At 35.2% G+C, this 16312-nt stretch overlaps 1 long non-coding RNA gene and 3 other non-coding genes across 9 annotated transcripts in view; all 4 read left to right on the plus strand.

Annotated features, from left to right (window-relative positions):
* The window catches only part of LOC149771536 (uncharacterized), a 65577-nt gene that overhangs the window by 23639 nt on the left and 25626 nt on the right, over positions 1-16312 (plus strand). For 2 of the 6 annotated variants that reach the window (XR_016418231.1, XR_016418232.1), the window contains exons 6-8: positions 1050-1290; positions 9677-9805; positions 10287-10811. This is a non-coding gene — a long non-coding RNA (uncharacterized LOC149771536). Of the gene's footprint in view, positions 1-1049; positions 1291-6954; positions 9806-10286; positions 10812-16312 lie in introns of those variants that run through there. The other 4 variants (XR_016418233.1, XR_016418230.1, XR_016418229.1 and 1 more) reach the window with 4 other exon arrangements.
* Positions 4345-4427, plus strand: LOC149771540 (small nucleolar RNA snR60/Z15/Z230/Z193/J17). Its single transcript, XR_016418262.1, has one exon. It is a non-coding gene; the product is annotated as a small nucleolar RNA snR60/Z15/Z230/Z193/J17 (small nucleolar RNA).
* LOC149771541 (small nucleolar RNA snR60/Z15/Z230/Z193/J17) lies at positions 10006-10088 on the plus strand. The gene has a single exon (XR_016418253.1). It is a non-coding gene; the product is annotated as a small nucleolar RNA snR60/Z15/Z230/Z193/J17 (small nucleolar RNA).
* On the plus strand, positions 11633-11706 carry LOC149771542 (small nucleolar RNA SNORD36). Its single transcript, XR_016418238.1, has one exon. It is a non-coding gene; the product is annotated as a small nucleolar RNA SNORD36 (small nucleolar RNA).

The following is a 16312-nucleotide window of genomic DNA, read 5'->3' on the forward strand; positions in this document are numbered from 1 at the left end:
TTATATATACTTATCATACGCTTACAGAATATTGAGGTCTTTACATAAAAATTACATGTACTGTGTTACACATGAGCTAAAAAGATAATTTGGAAGTGGTCAGTCAGTTCCTAGCAGTTTAACCATTAATGGATTTCTATCATAAAGAACACCTGATGTGGAGCAATACTTTTTCAATGCAAGATTCTTACCCACATCATTACATGGATTACTCAATAAAACTTTTGCCACGAAACATCATTCTAATAGGGCAGATTGCTTGCTCATAGGTTGACTTCATGGACTTAATAATTGTGATGGTGCTGTAGAGATTATTGGCCCAAGTCCTATGAAGCTAAGCTTTGTGCTAGATAATGTCATAGTGATATCACATTTAAGCCTGTAACTTTATCTGAGGACTGGAGGGATCAATTTATGACTTTAGTGCATATAAATACATTCAAACCTATCTTGGAAATACTTTTATATGAAAGACACCTAATAAAGGATAGTATTTATAAACCTCTCAAATCTACCTATATACAGTATTCTAGACTTTATCATTGTCATGCCATTTGAGTGGAAAAGTAATACACAGTTCTATGGTGGCATCAGCAGTTAAGGTTTTGGTTAAAGTTCATTTAAAATTCCATCTATGTATTCTTTTATTCTTTATTTTTTGTTTAAAAATATCCTTGTCTAGCATCATATATACTTATAGTCCTGTGATGATAAGCTTTGTGCCAGATGATGTCATAATGATATCACATTCAAGCCCGTAATTTTATCTGAGGACTGGAGGGACCACTGTTATTTGAATGCATATAAATACATTTAAGCCTGTCTTGGGGGATACTTTCATATCAAGGACACCTCACAATAAAGGCCAGTATTTTTAAATACCTCGTGTTTACTTACAGTACCGATGCCTTCACTGCACCCAATCTTCAAACCACCTACCAAGTTACTGCATGAAATACGCAAAAGAATTGGGTGGACCCCTGGCTGCTTGTCTCTATTTTCAGAAACACTTCCTCTCACCTAACTCACGTAATTTATTTATTTTTCAGGTGGTGGTACAGTGACTATTGCCATCGAGAAAGCCAATCATCAAAATGGAAACCGATACCTGGCAGGCAGCACAGGGTCTAACGACCCTATGAAGCTGCATAATAGGTCTGGCAACTTTGAGGACATGGATGGAGAAGAAACTAGCCTGTGTCGTCAGGGTGGCTCCATACCTACTGACAGAAAATGTTACTTGTACATCTTCCTGATAAATAAGCGTTTGGAAATGTTCACTTCCAAAAGGTAAAGCCTAATTGTCTAAACCATCTCAACTAATTCATAATGAGGAACACCGTGGTACAATGGAGTTGTCAAGGACTTAAAACCAACAAGAAGCATGTTTCTGCAGATTTGAGTCTGCATAAAACTTTTTAAAAATGCAGACAGTATCCCACTTAAAAATTGCTCTTTTGTTTTGCACTTATTCTTGCCTACAGAAGCTACTTTTAAAAATGTGTGATCACTGAAGAAATGGTTTCAACACTAGGCAGTTGAAAGGAAGAAATGGTCTTGTATCATCTAGTTGAACATCAGTCCCTTTAGGGAACCCTTATGATTGCATACCATTCTCAGTGTAGATTAAAGTGAGTAATGACTCGTTTTTATATGCTTTCCTTGTAATTATGAGAAATTATATGTGCTGAAATGTATCAGGAAAGGGCCTTTTCTTTATTTTTATTTTGTTAATTTTGTTTTTTGGTGTTAATTGAAAAACCGTAGAATTTCAAGCTTGGCACTTGTACCTGCTACCATAATACTAACTCAACACAGCAGGCGTGGGGGCCCCGAGTGGTCTAAAGCACTCTCCGTTACGGATCACTGCCATCTGACCTCTGTCTGCGCATTTTCAAGTCTTGGATTCAGCCAATCTGGGTATGTGAGAAAGCTTGCCAGTAGCTTCTCGTTGGTCGGTGGTTCTTTCCGAGGTTTTCCTGGGTTCTTCCTCCACCATTAATACTGACCGCCATGTATAGCCGATCGTGTGCTGAAAAATGGCGTTAAACCCCACAACAACAACAACAACACAGCAGGCGTGACTGCCAACTCTTAAGAATTTGCCATAAATCTGATGAAAATGACCCTTAAAATACGGACTTGCGGAATAAAAGGAACAACTACAGAGATGTGGTCATTGGGGTATATTCCAGATAATTGCTCAGCCTTGTTTTATTTGGGTCTGAGTTTCATATTAGCTTTAGTGGAATTAATTAGAGAATCAGAATAACGTTATAGTAGTACCTCAAACACTTTAAACTGTACATATTTTTCCATGTGAAGCATCTGCGTGAGCAAATTGGAGGTCATATTTTTTTTTATGGCATCCTGCTACTAATGCATGTTGAAGACAAAAGGAAAAAAACAAAAACAAGCCTCTTAAAAATGTTTTAATAATCACTACAGAAGAATGAAAAGGAATACTCAGATGGTTCTGAATAAAAGTAGGAAGAGGCACAATTACATTTATTGGAAATCACATATCAATTTGAGCATGTCATGTTGCAGGAGATACCAAAAATTACGTCAAGTAGAGATATAGCAACAAGCCATTGAGCTGCATAGGGTTTGGAACTGAAGGTGTCTGTTTACTTTACACACTTTACAGATGAACATAATGTTTAAGGTCGATAAATTAGTTTGGAACGCAGGCTCTTGTATCATTGCTTACAATTTAACTATCAGTCACACGTGTGCATTTATTATATTAGTACATGTATGACAGGTAGATTATAAGCAATGATACGGGTCTGTATGGTTTGGAATACAGAATGCTTTAAACACACATTTTCCAACTTGACAAAACAGAACACATTTTGTTACACCTTATGGAAAACTGGTCAAACTTGAGAAAAACAATCGGTTACCTTTCTGAGATGATCTTCTTAGGGTTGGCAAGTCTGCCTAAGTGGGAGATTAAGTAACCAACACTTGGCTTTCGTTAGGCACATTCTGTAATTTTCTACATTTGCATCACTGAGCATTATTAACCAATAGACCAGCTGTGTTAGTCAATGCTTTGTTTCTGATCAGATTTGTTGAAAATTCTTTCATTGTCCAGACTGGATTGTAAGCTAGATCTACACATATACATACATATTTGGAGATGTTTTTTTACAAGTTACATGTGCGTGCTTGTGAAGTGTTCAGATATCAAGTTAAATGTGAGGCAGTGAGCAATATCATTCTCATTTGGGCCTTGGGTTTATTTTGTTGACAAGTTTTTTACGAGTTAGTAAATGTCATGTGATAAATGATGATTATCCTTATCTACTCAGAATACCTTTGTGTTGACAAGTTATTAGCTCTACCTGATATCACATGGCTACAAGAATTCTGTCCTTGTAAATTGATTTCGTTTAGAGTTTGAATTTGTGCAGTGCAATTCACAGGGTTATAGAATATGCACAGTGTGCCTTCCCACATGAAGCCATTTAGTATTGCAACAGAGATGAGTAGTGATTATGATGACAAAATGTTGTACCCAGTCTGTGTAAGAGACTTTGACAACAAAAAGGGCAAAGTCAGCGTTCTCTTCTTTCATTACCAGAATTAACAGTAGATTCCACTGGAGAAAACATTTTTTTTTTTTGTGCTTGATAATGCTTTGAATAAACATAAGTTGGCAGAACTGTATGGGTTTTTTAGCTGATACTGCATCAGTGATGACTGGAATTCATAAAGGAGTTGCATTGTATATTTTGAAAAAATGTCTCCCATCATTGTTCATATCAGGTTGTCTCTGTCATAGGATGCACCATGCTGCTGATAAATTAGAAGGAGAACTCCTGAAGTATCAAGTTGTCACTCTACCTGACAATGTACTTCCTGGGGATAGAGTTGATTTTTTTATCTTATTTGCCAGCTAAAAGACCCAATAACTGGAAGATATAACTTTCCTGAAAGGAATATTGGTTCTTTACCATTCTAATGCTGACTGAGAGTGATTGTTCAGTATTGTTAACAAAAGTAAAACTGAATTTAGATTCAGGCTCTGTAATAACGCTGCACTTTGTGCTCTACTGGGTGCAAAACATTTAGTCTCAGCTGGTCCAAAGTGTTTTGAAATGCAATGAGAATCTCTTGCTTTTTAACGCTCAAAGTGTTACATATACAAAACCTTGAAGCACTAATTAATGTTAAAAGTCCTGTGGGATAAATAAATCATTGCATACATATTCTCATTGAATTTGTGTCATGTTATATGTGGATTACTCTTTTTCTGCTCAGATAACTCTTTTTGTCCACTTGGATTACACTTTTTCCTCGCCAGGGGTTGGCATGTATGTAGCATTACATTTTCTGCTTCTGATGATGACAGCATAGTTCAGCTGATATTTTGTGAGGACTACCAAAATGTCTTTCGCTTCTAACTGAAGAAGCAGAAATTTCAGTCAAATGTTCTCTGATTAAAATTAGTTTGTTCAAAATGACTGGACAAAAACTATTTTCACATTGAAAGCATCTTCCTCTGTCGTATGGCATGTATATTCTACCCTTTTTTTAGTTTCAAAATTTTATTTCCTATGCTCATTCCAATATTTGTGGACTCATGATCATTCAGCAAAATTTAGACATGTCGATTAGTTGAAGTGAATGTTGTACATAAATAAATTGTAAGCACTTTTTTTTTTTTATTGTGGTACTAATCTGCATGGATTTTGCCCACCAGCTTCAGATCCAGGCTAGTAGCAACAATAAATGTATATTTTTTATAGTTGCTTGTAATTATGGCATGCAATGTATAGATTTAACTCTATGCCCAGTTTCTGCTTTTCTACCACTTCTATTACAAAACAGTTGTGGCTTAAATTTCCCTAGGGTTGACATGTATGTAGTATGTCAAAATTCATTTATAGCTATTAAATGAAACTGAAACTCATAAAGTTGAAGACTTTAATTTGATATGTCCATATTTATAATCCTCACTGAGCAGACTTTGACAAGATTTGGTATTGGTTAAACTAAAACTGAAAACAATTGAAATTAATGACTGCTCAATTTATGCATGTATATCCATTGTACTTGGGGGGGGGGGGCGGGGGCAGTTTTTTGCAAACATGTGCAAGATTATTCTAATTATTCATTGAGTTAATATTAAATTTTACATAATTCAAAATTGCATCTACAAGTGACAACTCCACATTGAAAGTGCATTCCCAGGGTCCCAGGTATGTCTCACTGCAAGAGTCTCAGGTTGTTTGTACATTTGTATTTCAGTTTGAAGACATTAGCTTACAAAAAATTATGTGGTTGGATCTGAAATCTTGTTGACAGAAAGGCAGTGTTTGAATTGAAAGTTTTTTCACACTGCATGATGACAATTGAACTCTCTCACTGAGCAATTGTGTTGACAAACAGTTCCCTGAGAGTGTGGAATGACAACATTGTAGACAACTTGGTTCAGTCAGTCGAGTATTTTCACAATCTTCCAGATAAAGTCCTAATACCTCAACCTTTTGAATAAATTAGTGTATATTGTCAAGTTTATTTGACTCTGCCTTTAAGGTTATCACGTGTTTTCTACCTTTAATTATGAAATTTTCTTTATAATACACCAGCATGTTTATTACTTGGTAAAGTTCTGACTGTGTCATTATAAGAATGGATTCTTCCAGTCATTTTGTTTTCTGATTCTAAACAGAGATATTGGTACAGGATTTTCAAATACTGTGAATTTATTCATTTTGTTGGCAATTGCTTTTTGTCATGTTGAAAGAAATGCATATTTTGGATACTTAAATGTATATATCTACTTTGAACCCCAGTAGCTTTTTATAGTCAAGACAGTTCATGTAGGATAGTTTTATTTATGGTTTGTAGCAACTACAATATCCTGAAGATTGTTATAGCAACCATAATATCTTGAAAATTGGCACACCAGAAATGAAAGTGAATCATGATAGACTTGGCTTATTGTGTGATTTTCTCATAATGATTGTTTCCGTAAGTAATACAGTCGATGTAAAATATTTTAAAAGAAATTTATATCATCTTAGCATTTTGCACAGTTATTCCAAGATTAGTTTAAGAAATTGATCTGGGGACAAATGTGGGAGCCCACTGTCACACACACATGCACACATTAGACATTTTGCCACATGTTGGATCAAGGTGTATTTACTGATCACATCTAACAGACTGTATAGACCAAGAGCTGCTGGTGCATTTAAATCTACGCAGTTTACAGTTGGACTTGTGAGTATAGATGGGATGTGTATTTTTGGGGTGGGGGTGGATTTACTTTGGAACCAGTGAAGGAATAAATCTGTTTTGGTTGTTTGTGGTATTGCTGATTTCATCTGATTTTTTTTTAAAATATCAAGTAAAAAAAATCTATCAACAGAGCTCAAAAGAAAAAAGTTTTAGACACAGGATCCGAGCTGCTGACCTAAACAAACTCATAAGCCCTGACTGAAATTCCACAAACCCAGACAGTTCATGTCAACTCTCAAGACGAAAAAAAAAACCCAACCGATTTAGGAGGTATTTCCACACCTGCCTCCCTGTCTTGTATCTCCTGATATTTCGCAGAGAACTTCCGATTATTACATTATCAATTTTCATTTCTACAAAAACCAACAAAAACATACAAAAATAGATTTATTGTATGCAATCCACCTATGCTATATTCTATTTTATTACTTGTGAATACTGCTGTGACCAAATAATTAATATCACACTACAAAGTTATTTTTCTTCTTCAGTAAATAAAATGTGAAGATTCATCATTATTCACGTAAATTTCAGATTTGTTAAAGCTCTACAACAGTACTATAAACTTTAATTACTATGATTAAATTAAAAGGAATGAAATACAATATACCAAGCAGTATATGTGCCCCCAGAGAACTAATTCAGAGTAAATATTTCATTTATTAAACAGTTTTACATGCCTTTAGATTTAAACAAAATGAAATAAGGTGGGATGTAAAATGTGGGAAACAGTTGCCACATTTATGGTAACTTGTGACTGCAGATTTGAACTGTTAAAATTAAGTCGCAAGTTACAAAAAAATTTGGCATCATTTATTTGCCAATCAATTGCTAGTGCATATATACACACACTGTAGCGCATGGTTTCTTTAAAATTATGTCTGAACGCAGTCCTTTTCACAAGATAAATGCTGTGATACAGATTAATTGTTAATTAGTCACATTGGCTTTATGCTTCTGTACTTCAGTTTAACCTTTAGCTAGCATGCACTTTAGCCACAGCTGACCAGAATATGAAAATGGGAAATTGTCCTGGGGGAAAATGAGGCATCTCACGGGGAGAAATGGTGCGTCCTGTGGGCACTTGCACATTGGGGCAAGAGGTGGGGGCAATAGTCGCCTCTCCCAATTTCACCTTTAAACCTGTTTTGGCCTAAATCCATAAATTTGGGTTAAAATTAAGATCATTAGAGCTGATTTAAAATTGATAATTAAATTTGGTTTTAGCTGTGTCATGCAAGTTTTAACAGCCAGGTATTCTCAGTGGCTTAATGTGGAGAACTTAGCTTATTCCAAAGCACAGTTCCGTTAGTGATTTTTAAGGCACATCTTGTGATCGAAATATAACTGGATACAACCAGTTCTTAGGCCAAAGGTTTCACATGCACAATTCAAGTGTTCAGTATCATAATAAATCCAAAGCATCAAGTTTTGTGTTTAAATATCTGCAATCCAGATAATGCAAATACACTAGTGTGTGTGTGTGTGTATATATATTAGTATGGTGTACATGAATTGTTCTACCTCTAGATTTGACTGAAATTTAACAAACTTGTTTTTTATATGCGGATCCTAATTTGAGCATATTGTAATTATGTCTCTGCATGTCCTTTTCACAACTTTTTTCCTTTGGTGAGAGTTTCATAAAACAAGTGTCCATTGTATCTCATGGCTAGATGGCATCATATACCAAAGCCACTGTCCATGCCTCATGGCCACAGTCATGGCAAAGGAAAGTGCAATTCTTTGACTTGTATTCTAATCCAAAATATAATTTGTGTAATCTAATTATTTTAAGTAAATTTGATCGTGTTTGAGGTGTACATTGCATACCATAACAACTACTTGTTCCCGTTTTGATGGTCGCATCACAAGAAAATGTTACCTGTTTCCTGTGACCCATTTGTACATCACATCGAGACCGTATCTTATAAATTGGAGATTCCAGTCCATGTGCTGGAGTAACATTTGAATTCGTGATGATGTTGAAATGAAACATGAACCAAGTATATATTTTTGCAATCAAGTTTTCAGATTTCTGACCTGGAGATATTTTGGCAGGTGTCCAGAATTTTCGGCATTTGGACAAATACTGTTGTTATCTGCATTCAGTTTTTCATTAGATGTATAAACACTAGATTGCAGTGTTGACGAACCAATGTTTTGACTGTTGCATGTAAACAGTGAAATTGTGGCTTTTACTGGTTTCAACTAGTGAGAAGCATATTTGTCACTTGTATGTGTTGTATCTTAAAGAAATTGGCTGTAAAGAAAAGCTTTTCTGATGTTTAAGAAAATAATTTCCATAATAGTTTTAGATATTGGTGCAGATATCAGATCACTTGAAAAGGGAGTGAGAAATAGATTCAAGTTGAAATGACTGTTGGTAAAATAACTAATGGCTATTTATGTTGGACTATATTCAAGACTAATAAACATCTCAGGTTTATATTTCCTTAACCGCGTGATGGATTTTCTTCATACTTAGGATGATCCAGCCCCCATTGGGATTTACTCTTAAGTTAGTCTTTGCAGAAGGAAAGAAAAAATAGGTTTTGGTTCAAGTTATTAAAGTTGTTTACATATCCTAAACCCCCTTGATGGATTTTCTTCATGCTGGGATGAATCATTTAGATGCCAACACCATTCATTCTGCAACATGCAGATGTTTACAGTGAAATTCTGTAATTGTGGCTTTCTACTTTGTTTTTGTCTGTTTTTCACTGCCCAACATTACATGCACATAGTTTTTAGAACACTGGCAAAATGTAGAGGCCTGGAAAAAATAAACTAAGAATTATAGAGTTCACATTTGAGCACAACAAAAAAAACAATGTTGAACGGGATCAACCAACGTCTTGACAGTTTTTTTATTTTTACATGGGTTTTATGTCCAACATGAAAAGATAGATGATTTGGACAAATCATACTTTTCATATCTTGCACAGCTGTAGAGATACTTGGCCAAAGTCCTGTGATGATAAGCTTTGTGCCAGATGATGTCATAATGATATCACATTCAAGCCCGTAACTTTATCTGAGGACTGGAGGGATGACTACATCTTTTATGCATATAAATACATTCAAACCTGTCTTATATCAAAGGACACCTGCTGATAAAAGAAAATATTTATTAATTTCTAAATATTACCTACATGCAGTAATTGCTCACAATTGGAGGTAATTAATGTCATTGTGTAAATTACAAACATCTACCATGGCTGCATCAGTCTCAAATATAGCTTTTGAACTTTTCAAATGCACATTTTCCAACTTGACAATAGCTGTATATGATGTTTTGTTTCACCCTTCCCAAAAAATTTGCCTTACTGCAGTCTTGTTACTTTGGCAGGTCTGCACTGTCAGTGAAAGGTCCGTGTAAGCATAACGATTTTAATGTACGTCCTTTATTTTTCAGCTCAGGTTGTTCGTCAACAAGAAATATCTAGCAAGGAACATCCAGCAATAAGCTGTTAGGTTTTAAACCTGGAGCCTGTGCTGACAAGGTGGTCAAAATGAAATCGGGGGTCTGACATTGGACTACAAGGTGACTAAAAAAAATTTGTTTCTTTTTTCCTCCCTAAAATCTTTTAAATGAGAAAAAGAATTCTGCCGACTTGACATTTTCATCTAGCGTACGTGTTCAGATGTTAACAAAGTTTCTGTATGAGCTAAGAAATCAGATGCATGTCCTATAGATGGTGTATCATGTGTGAAGTATCCATCCAAGATGTATTTGACATTTTTCTGCTTCTGATGATGACTGCATAGTTCAGCTGATATTTTGTGAGGACTACCAAAATGTCTTTCGCTTCTAACTGAAGAAGCAGAAATTTCAGTCCCACAGTCTCTGATGAAATTGGCATGTTAGAAAGAACTGAACAAAAACTCTTTTCGTAATGAAGCTTTTTCTCTGTTGATATGGCAAGTATTTGCTGCCATTTTTAGTTTGCAATTGTATTCCTTTTCATGTTTTTTTAACAAATCGTTATGTGGAATATTTTTAAGTTTATCATTTCTTTGACCAGATTGTGAAGAAAAGATGGTACTGGCTGGTTCATGTATGCCAAATGTCACTGTATATACAGCCAAAATCAGCCTTCTGTTGGACTTCAAATTGAGATGAAAGAGGGATCAGCCCAAAGAGACGTGGCAGAGGAATATAGAGGCTAATACATGGGAGTGTATTCTGTGGTATATTAACACACATAGGGCTGTAGACCATCCACATTGTTGCTGCCATACCAAAGCCTTATGTGCCACCTGTGTCATGACAGTGTGAATGTGGGGGTATTAAATTCCAATGGGACACTCACCCACCTGTATGGCATGTACTCAGATCACACTCATGAACAGTTGTTCATTCAGCCTTCTTGGGTCCATTGAGGTTTGGGACTTGCTGAGTCTGCAGGCTTGCAAGGGGAGGAAACAAGATCCTACTGCCTCTACGTCTCCACAATTCCAGAACTGTATGGGATCCAGTTATCCTCAATCCCAGGATGGTGTGGGATCTTACTCCGTGTCAGTGACCAGTCAGTATCACAAAATTAAAAGTAATTGAAACACACACACCCGCACCCCTCCAAAATGAAACTACATTGATTTTTTTAAATATTTGTCTATGGGTCATGTAATGATAGCTGTATGGAGAAAATATATTGGAACCTTAAATTTCTAAAGCTTTGAATTTTTTATTTATTTATAGCCATTGTGCTGTATAATGAACCATTTAAGATTATTCTTTCCAAGTACCTTGCTTTTCTTTAAATAAAAACAAATGGGTGGGGCTATTTAACTTGTTCCCCATGTAGCAATAAAACATTAAGCTCCTTCGTGCAGATGCTACCTGTTGCAGCTAACATTCAGTGTACAAAGAAAGCTTGGAGTCTATAAGGAACAAATGTCTGGAGTCTATAAGGAACAAATGTCCACATGGTTTTAAATTGTTTTTATTTTCATAGCCAACTTTGGAATCGAGAAATTTTAACATTTAGTAAGTTAAATTGTGCCACCAAATGTTAAACTTGCAAAAGTTCAAAACTGAATCTTCCAAAATCACAAATTGATGACAATTTTGATAATTCTGTGAAGATGTTGAAATTTGATTCTACATCAGACATCAGACTTTTAGAACAGTTGTGCGGTGTGCTTCATGTCAAGTTGTATTTGTCCCTTTTATTTATCTTTTTTTAGTCCATACATTACAAAGTTACAATTCTTACCATGTACCATTGGCACACTGGCCATAGGTTGCCAACACCTGTTTTAGATCATGCATTCTTGTTGGTCTGGTGTCTCAAGTATTTTTTATTTTTTAAGGGGGTGGGGATACTGTTTCATCAAAGATGTAGGTAGGTGTACTATATACCCAAGCTTGCTATGATGTGTGAATTTCTTCACCTGAATCTCCATGTTGTAACAAAAACGAGCTTTTTAAATCTGAGCAAGCCTTAATATGCAGAAAAATTTGATCAGAATTCTTGTCTATATAGTATTTTTAAATATTAAGGGAACTTTCTTCATCAGATACATATGTTGCTGATTGGGATCCTTCAGGTCCTGGTCAATCAAAGGTGAGTGCATCGCTGTAGTAATCCTCCTATTTGGCAGTCAACTTTTGGTTTTAGCATGCATTGTTGATCTGACCTTTACAACCTTTATTTCATACTTCTGACTTTGGTTAAATGTAATGCTTTAAAAGCATTTCTTGCTCTTTGTTCATGCAAGCATCTCTGTTGGTACCACATACATGTAATGTTATTGCTAGAGTCATAAAGGTTGTTTGAGAGATGAATATTGACATTTATTACAACCTTGTCACAGAAGTAGGTCAGAATGACCTATATTTCTTGCTTTATTGACTTTCATAATCTTGTTTTATATCTCGTGCTCTGTTTATGCTGAAATCGTCAAATTGGATGATTGAATGTCCCTCTATTAGTACTACACCCTTGCCACAAAAGGACACTTTGGCCAACATTTCACAATTTACGGATTTCAGTTAAGCTTTTGCATTTAGCTAATTAGCACCCTGTATATATACTGTTATACCTAGGTTCGCAAAACTGAGTGAATGCATTTCCAAGACTGTAAAATGACAAGATGATAGCTGAAATGCAGATACATGCAACTGAAATGCAAAAATGTGCATATTTCATAAAATGACCAGTTGTAGGGTCTATTGGTGTTACTTGACATTTTGCATTTCACCTCCATTCCAAAATTCACTTCATCTAATTGGTTTTGAGCTGAATGCATACAGAAATTGTCACGCAAGCCTCATTAGCAAATTTGCTTTGGATCTAACCCATACACAGGGTCCCTACGTTAACGGGAAGTCAGGAAAAATGATTATTTTTTTTTTCAACCATGAAAAGTCCTGAAATTTTTTGCAAATATTGATGAAAGTCTGCGGAAAACCCTGGAATTTTCTGCCACCACTTGACGCCAGAAACAATCACGTAATTGAGTTGTAACTAAACAGATCGTGAGTTAAATTTGTCGAGTTCTAGCCAGAATATTTGGAGGGTGCGCTGTGGATTATTTGGTTGCTTGCAATAAAAAGATATGCCGAGTCAATCCAAATGCCCAGTGGATTAGAGATTCATCTAGTAGACTTTTAATTTCAAAGTCAGCTTGATATCCGTATCTTTCCTTACATGGAAGGTATGAAAACCAATCTAGCATCACAAGAGGCCAATAAGATGGTGGCAAAGCTTAGACGGATGGCCTAGCAAACTTTAAACGTTGCTAGATCAAGTGATACGTGCATGAAATCGATATGAAAATTACACATTTTCTCAGAAATTTTGAGTTGTAACATCGTTATGTTTTTAATCTGCTGAAATACAAGGTAAAACTACGTCGTTGATTAAATGTGACCTGGTGCTCGCGATTTGCATTGCTAGTCACATGAGTACTGTACACATATCTAACAACCCACCTTTCCAATGTTGTAGAGAGAGAAAAAAAATTTAAACTGAAAATTGTATACTAGTTATAATAAAACACAAAAAACAAAAGAACACAAAATTCTCCATAATTGTATATTCCAAGAACAACATTTGGAGGATTGTTGTATCACGTGACCACCCTGTTCACATGTGATCTCTGCTTGATAAATCAGACTGGCCAGATTGCTGGATTTTACAAAAGGTATCTAACTTTCATTTAATATAATTGAATTTCTGTACAACAACATTATAAATGAGTTTGTTGTTGATATCACATGAAATTTGGACATCCGATGTCCTCATTTGAGATTTGTGAAGTCCTGTGACTAGTAATGCAAATGGCGAGTACTGGGTCAGGTTTCATCTATGCCGTAGTTTCATCTTGTCTGACTGATGATTAACGACATAACGATTATAATACTCCCCATTTCTGAGAAAATAATGGTGAAAATAAAGGTCAATTCGCCGGATTGGAGAGTTATACTTTGGTACATCACTGTCTTTTGAATGTATATGTGTAGTTTTTCAGTCGTCTTGTGATTCTGAAGTGATAAAAGACGCATGGGAACAGTCGAAGCAAGCGGAGGGTTGTGGTCATGCTTGTACTCCTTTGTTATATTACTGGATGAGTGATTTAATGTCAGAGATTTCACCATGCTTGATTGATAAAATGTCAGACTCCTGTGCTTAATCAAAGTTTCCAATTTTGCAAGAAGTTGTCCCACACATACAAAATCGTCTGTTGCCCAACATGTCAGCTTGCCATTAAAACTGGATTCTCACTAAATTTCCAGGCGCATAGTCTGTTTCTAAATTCTTTAGTATTTTTCCACATAAACAAGACGTAAACAGATTACACCTTGTTCATTGTTGTTTCTCTTCCACATAATAGCTCATTTTTTAAAAAAAATAAAATATTGAATTTTACTCATTTTTTTACAAGATCGGTTTAGTTAGCTTAATATCGCTTGCCATTTATTGGCATTGTTATGTTGCATCTTGTAAAACTAGCTATAAACCTGATCAAATTACTCTACTGAATTGCTGACAGAAACAGTCCATAGTAATGCATTTCATTTCTGTAGCCCGATGGATAAACATTACATCATTTCAAAGCTGTGCGCAGAATTGGCCGACATATCGTGAGTCATGAAAACACGGTGGTGGTATCCCATGGGTCCAAAATTAATATTATTTTGAACAGAATATTGTGGTGACAATTGCCTCTTTTCAAATGGTAAGCATTACAGTATTTTATTTTCGTCGGTCGGTCGAATTCGGCATGCGTTTTACTTCAGTATTGGAGACGGAAACCTTAGATGCACATAAATGCCTTACAGCATTGTATATATTAAAAAACGATACAAACTCCTGTATCAATACATGTTTGGGGACTGGTTTAACGAATTACAAGTTGTATCTTCATAAAATTCAGTCTTTGTTTACACAACAGTATTTAATTTTGAAGGTCTTTTGTCAAAATTTAAATCAACCCTTTTGAAAATGTTTTATAAATGATGGATTTTCAAACAGAGCATCTTAAAGAGATTAGGTTGTTTGAAAAATTTTGTTTGGGATTTTATTGGCACAGATTAATTCAGGGTTAAATTCTTTCATTACAAGGCAAAATTCTAATTATTTCGGGGTTTTTTTTCTTTTTTATACTGTAATAGGAAATGTTACTTTCTATGAAATGTATATAAATATATTGCTATAGAATTCATTAGAATTAAAGGTTTGAAAGGAAACAAAACATTATTTATGTTCATTATGTTTTTCTCACTTAGCAACATAATGCTGCAAAATAATTAAAAAAATTCTTCTGTACATTGAAATGACTTTACTTGCTAATTTATAGGAATATAATCAAACTTATTTCGTGTGATACATTTTGTGGTTTTGTGCATGATCATCTTTTCTGACTTTGATGTTTTGGGAGAGTCTTGAAAGAGAAACATCTTTAGATTTAAAAAATGCATGTTTTATAATCTAAAATGTTCTTTAGTTCCATTCAGTAATGGTCATATGTGAACCTTGAAAAATGTAATTTCAACCTGGAAAAACCTTAGAAATGACCTGGAAATTTTTCTTTAGAAAAGCATGGGAACCAGGCATACAAAATGCAATTTGCAAATTGATTACACACACACACACACACCAAATTGTATGCACATTGATGAACAAACCAATTAATGTTGAGATTTGAAAGTGGATATTGGTGAAGTTGAATGATGGCATATATGCAAAGTTAATTGGGACACTTACATCTCGCCTATCTACATGGGTTGGAGTCTCCAGCTTGGCGAGCATTGGAGTCTGAGGTTCATCCCAAGATTTTTCTGGTTTCTTTTTTTCACTGGATATACTGGTTGCCATGTATAAGCCAACCATGTGCTGAGAAAAGACGTTAAACAAAGAAAGAAATAAAAACAATTTGAGGAGGATTTAATATGTATAATCCAGGTCAACATTAGTTGCCTTGAAATGCACATTAAAGTTTTTTATGAATGCTTTAGTGTTCATGTATCAACATTTGCTTGTTGTCACCTTGGGGGCTATGGTTTGGGTAGTATTGCAATTCAAATGTTTCAAGATCTTGGAAGAGTTTGAACATCTGATTTGCCAAGGTTGCTACCACTCTGGAGACAAAATATCCCAATCTGATTTTACTGCAAATTAATGAATAAGCTGATACAGTTGTTTTTTATTGGAATATGAGGACAGTATTACTCAGATATTTGACTGAGCTTGTTCCTCTAGATAAAGACTATTTGCTTATCAAATTTTTTAAAACTTTGTAAATGGATTTACATGAAGATCTTGAATTACTTCAGTAACTATGCATACTAATTATACCATTTTTTCAGGTTAGGGGCCATCAATTTAGTACGTATGCATGGGGGGGGGTAACCCAGATGCATACGCTTGCATATGGTAAGGATCTACTGATAATGTACGTATGCATAGGCAAGGGGGGGTGGGTGAAACCTCAACAATTTGTCTAATATGTATCCTGTTTGACTGGTTCAGTCGGCGTTTGAATTTTAGTGGACACTAGACAAACTGATTGAAGTTATGCAGCCAGACATTCAACATCAGTG

This window comes from Sinohyriopsis cumingii, unplaced genomic scaffold (assembly GCF_028554795.1).
Source record: "Sinohyriopsis cumingii isolate HCF-2022 unplaced genomic scaffold, ASM2855479v2 utg001779l, whole genome shotgun sequence".
In the NCBI taxonomy this organism is placed as follows: Eukaryota; Metazoa; Mollusca; class Bivalvia; order Unionida; family Unionidae; genus Sinohyriopsis; species Sinohyriopsis cumingii.